Source organism: Cricetulus griseus, chromosome 3, assembly GCF_003668045.3.
Source record: "Cricetulus griseus strain 17A/GY chromosome 3, alternate assembly CriGri-PICRH-1.0, whole genome shotgun sequence".
In the NCBI taxonomy this organism is placed as follows: domain Eukaryota; kingdom Metazoa; phylum Chordata; class Mammalia; order Rodentia; family Cricetidae; genus Cricetulus; species Cricetulus griseus.
Window position 1 is genome coordinate 148,357,918 of NC_048596.1, and position 5,776 is coordinate 148,363,693.

The window sequence follows — 5,776 nt, forward strand, 5'->3', positions numbered from 1 at the left end:
TGCTTTGCCTTACTTGACATGTATATTCAAAATGGAAAAAAAGATTTCCAAAGAAAACTATGCTTTGAAAGCTTTGCTTTCTGGGTGACTTTTAGCTTCCAGTCACTTGCCTGACTCAGGAAATAGTCACCAAACCCGGATTTATATAGTTCCTATTTCTGAAATGATCTTGTTTGAATGGAATTACACTGAGCTGTACATATAAGGTGGTTCTAAGAAATGTATTTTTATTAAAAAATTAGACTCAGAAGACCTTATTTTCCAAATCAGTAAATTAAATATAAGTAGGTGACTGCTTTAATGTCTTTGAATACACATTTACCCTCATGGAGCTATATACATGTAATTGCTATAAATCACCAAGTGAACACGGCATGCAATTTAACTATATTATTAAATGGTTATTGCCAATACAATAATAATAACAAGACATAACTAGGAACACTCAGATGTTATAAAGCCATAATAAGAAGCCATAATAAGAAGCTCCAAAAGAACCATAAATTCAAGATTAAGTTCCAAGAAATAAAATTCTGATTCCATAAACACTATGAGCAAAAAATAAAAGAGGACATCAGGCAGACTCATCAGAGCCTCTCAGAGCATTCCAGTGATTTCTAATTTTGCAGATGAATACAGGGAAAAGAAGTTTTAAAAGTTATCCTGGACAAGACAAGCCGGCAGAAGACTGCATTTTGCCCTTTTTGAGACAGAGTCTCAATCTATCATCCAGTTCCAAACTCACTATGTAGTCTAGCCTGGCCTTAACTCATAGAAATCCTCTTGTCTCAGCATCCCGAATGCTGGAATGGCAGGCATGAGCTACCATACATGACTTAGATTGTAATTGATTGTCTTCCACATCTAGTATCAGCAATAGAGCAGAGAATGCAGGCTAAGTCCTTACACTAATGCTCAACTGCACTGAGACAGACTAAATTTGGTTTAAGAAGTGGGGTGATAGCATCAAAGGCTTTAATGACTAATCCATTTTACTCAAAATAATTTCTTATTCTTGCATCTTCTGACAAAGACTGGTTTTACAACTTGGAAAAAAAGACTACTGGAGTAAAACACCTGCCCTCTCACAAACACCAGGAGATGGAGTGATATCTTACTTGATAATTATCTGGCAAAGGGGTAATTTCCTGTATTCAGAGAGGCATTGTTTGGGTCATAAAACTAGTGGGCAGCTTTTTAAGAGATCTACTTCCCAAAGGGAGAGGAAATGATTTAGGATTACAACTTTTCTAAAATAAATAATAGTAGGAAAGGGAAGTGGGAGTCCAGCTTCAATCAAATGAGTGAATATTAAGACCACCGTAGTCAAAGGACATTGTGCCATCCTGGTCAGGGGCCATTCTTTGGTACACACACACACACACACACACACACACACACACACACACACACACACACACACACACAGACCTTGTGGGAATGATGTCAGAAATGGTATATCCCAGAGACAATACATGAGCCTAACAGCAGAAGATGGCTAATGTCCTGGCAAAGCCTCAGACAAGTCCTCATAGGCACTGGCTCCTATCTAGCAGGTTTTAGGACTGAACACACATTTTCAAGAATGGAAATTTTGACCTAATTTTGCCTCAAAAATAAGTCACTCCTGACTCCTTCCACATCCTCTTTAACTGTTCCTCACCAAACTCTCCTTGCCCCTGTGCCCTTGATGGTTCACCATCTTTAAGTTATTTTCCAGTTGAAGATAGCATGAGTTTGTGTCTTCTGATTGGATCTTAACTGATACAAAGATTCAAGATTTTTGAGTCATCAATTCTGGGCTAATGGTGTGGCTGTTAGAAAAGAGGTCTTACAATCTTACTGCTAAGCTTCCTTGGGGGCCATTGTTCAAGGACTGAGGTGTCAATAAAGCAAAGCAGGAAGTCAGCCAGGCTTTTGGGAGGGGTAAACAGACTGGTTTTCAAGGACAGATAAGCCTTCCTTCTGTATCCACTTGAAGCCACCCATAATGAAGAGTTTTAACTTTATTCTGAAGTCCCTGAAGTTGTCCCCTAACCACACCCTGCAATATTTTGAGCACAGTTCTTTAGATTGTCACATCTGCCCAAATGTTTGATAGTAATCCTACTTTTAGGAGGTTCCAAGACCACTACTGGATCCAATAATTATATATATATATATATATATATATATATATATATATATATATATTTGTGTGTGAGAAAGAGGGGGGGGGTGGTGGTGGCTATTCTTGGTTGTCAACTTGATTACATCTGGAATACTAAACCCTTATGTTTGGGTATACCTGTGAGGGGCTTTTCTTAATTAAATCATTTGAAATGGGAAGGCCCACCTTTAATCCAGATCTTTTCAGGTGGGAAGATCCACTTGTAATCTGGGCCACACCTTCTGTTGGCAGCCTGTGTAAGGACATGGAAGAAAGGAATGTTTTCTCTTTGCCTGCCTGCTTGCTGTCATTCTCATTAGTCCATTCCTCTACAGGCATTAGAGTCTAATTCTTTGGCCTATACTGAAGACCAGCTGGGACATCCAGTCTCATGTGCTGCACAACTACTGGATTCTTTGGCTTTCTGTTGGGAGCTAACCATTGTTGGACCAGCTGGACCACACCCAGAGATGTGATTCCCTCAATCAACTGGGCACATACAGATTCATAAATAGATAACTTCTGTCAATTCTATTACTGTAGAGAACCCTAATACAGTGTGTTTGTATGTGTATATGTATGCATACTTATGAATATGCATACATATATATATAAGTACATGTGTATTTTCTATGTATGTTTGTATGTATGCATATGCATATGCATGTACATTCATGTACATGTATATATGTACATTTATGAGAATGTACATGTGTTTATGTACATGTGTATTTTCTATACAGGTATGTATGTATGTATGTATGTATGTGTGTGTGTGTGTGTGTGTGTGTGTGTGTATTTGTCTGTTTGTTTACTGAGACAGGTTGTCACTTTGTAGCCCAAACTCACTTTGTAGTCCAAGTGGGTCCTCCTATCTCTGCCTTCAGATGCTGGGATTGCAGGAACAAGCTACCACACTTAGCCCAATTTTTTTCCTAAATTTTCAGTTTATTTTACATATCCACCACAGTTTGCATTCCCTCCTCTCTTCCCATTCCCTCCCCCCACCTCCTGTTTTCCCAACCCATCTACTTTTCTGTTCAGAAATGTAGCCCAAATTTCTTAATATTAATACAGCAAATATGCCGAAGAGCTAAAGCAGAGGAAACCATAGTCATTTTTATATTAGAGGTCTGTTTACTACATAAGGCCAGTATCACTGATAGAATAATAGATTGCATAGATAAATCAGAAGCAGCAAGAAATATAGAGGATTACCTTACCACTTTTGACATTTTCCTTCCTAGCTTTAGGACTCAAGGTCTCACAGAGTAATGTGAAATCTTGTTTGGAGCTGAATCTGTCCTGTGGAATGTCCTTCCTTCCTGTTGTATAGGAGGTTTTCATTGGTGTGTGCTCATGCTTCAGAGATTAACCTTCAGAAGCACTCATGATAGCTTCTACCTCTTTCAGCCCTCCCCGACTCCAGGAAGGGTCAATACATCAAGATGCTACTATGTCTCTGGGTTTTATAGTTTGTTTCATGGTCTCTGATGTCCTCCTTTCATCTTCTGAATATTTTCAAATGTTCACCAATTAGATCACTGGCTATGTTTGTGTTAATGTATTCAATTATGTTAGGAACAGATCCCAGGAATTTCAAAATGTAATTATGTACAGTGAGTAGGCAAGAGGACATTGTGCTGACTACTAGGAACAAATGTAAAATATATTTTCCATGGCCTCCTTGTTATTGGATTTGACTCAGCTACACTGTGTATTCGGGGAAAAGCAAATAGTATTAGAGTGAGTCAAGAAAAGCAAACAGGACACCCCATACATTAGGTAACCCACCCCAATACTCTCTTGGTATTGCTGGCCCATCCTTTGGTATCTGTCTAGTTAACTGATATTTCTCTTACTTTGGTCTTCTGTTCCAAATTTAAACCTTTTCCTTCTTTTCCCACTTAAAGTCAGGCAGATGAGAATACCGACTTTGAGGAGAAAATACAAGTCCTCGGTATACATCCATGCATGATACTGAATGAAGACATGAATCTTTTCCTTTACATTATCCACATCCCCATTGGTCCCATCTTGTTGCTCCCGTCATATATAAAGGCATCCCCTACCTACCTGCATCCAGTTCTATCATTACTCTTCTGGAAGACCATGCAAATGATTAACCATCTCTTTTTTCCTTTCCTTTCATACATATTGCTACATGTCCTTGGGTCATTCTGATGCTGTTTAAACATACATTAATTTTCATTTGAAATAAATATTCATCCCCCAAGGCTTCATCTCTATGTGGTTACCACATAACTCCTTCTGTCTCAGGCAAAGCTTAGTTGACCACAAACACACAGTTCTCACCCTAAAGACAACAAGACCTTATTACTGAGCCAAGTCTGGGTGGCTATGGCCTAGACTATGGATTCAAGCTGCCCAAAATACCATGCTCCACCATGAAGATTTTATTAATAAAGAGCAAAAGAATCTATCAAGGCATTTACCAAACACACTAGTGGGAACCACAGATAGGTGGCTTGTTGCAATACAGATATTTCTACCATAGGTCTCAGATGCTGTGTAACATTCTTAGAACTCAATGCAGGTAAGTAGAGGATGCCCTTAGATAGGATGGCAACACCATGGTTGGACCAGCTATGAGGCTGTGGATAGCTTTTGGTGGGCTGAAGCTAATAAGAGTACATTTCAAAGGTTTTCATAGTTACCCGGATTTTAGCCAGACATAAGGGTTGGCAATGAAAGGCCAACAAGTGGACTAAAGAAATGTGGCTTTGGATTACAACTTTCTTGCTAGTTCACCAGTCACAATCACCAAGCTCTAAAAGAAAAACATTATTTGGGGGTGAAGTGCTCATGCCCTAGTCCTAGTGGAGGGCAGAGGACAATTTCTGGTAGTCAGTTCTCTCATCATGTGGGACCCAGGAATGGAACTTGAGTCATCACACTTGGAGATACAAAATCACTTGCAGAGCATAGATTCAAAGCAATGTTTAATAACAACTTACAAGAAGGATCATTTTATGAATTTCAATTTTGCACTGCTGTTGACAGAGCAGTGTGTCTTGGGGAATTAGAAGATCTCAGGTGGTCCAGAGAGTCAAGCTAGGGTTTGACAAATGGCAGGGACCCAAACTATCGCAAGCTCTCTACTTTATCCACGTTAGCCTGTGTTACAGGTTAGAATCCAGGGACTGCTCTGTGGTTTTATACATGTGACAGTTTCTCTACTAACCTCCACTAGACTTGGAGATATTAAGTAGCTAAGCTCAGAGTACAGATGGGGAAACTGAAGCATGTATTAAAACACGTGAAATAATCAAAAGACTCCGTGATGCCAAATGCAGAGGTATGGAATTAGATGGAAGAATGGAAAGTCCTTAGGAGCAGGGAAGCTGCCCAGAAATAATACAGTACTCATGTAACAAAGGAAGCTGGCTCCACCCTGTATCCAACCTCCATTAGTTACCTTCGCTTATATCCCCTATACTATCAAGAGATAAGATTTGCAGATGAAGGGAGGAGGGGTTTGTAGTAGCATCCCCTTGTGGTGAATTTGCGTTAGTGGCACACCCCTTTTGGCGTGGCTTAGGCTCTTTGTTAACCGAGGGAGAAAGGACTAACTCACAAGATGAGACATGGCTAGGTAGATGGGGC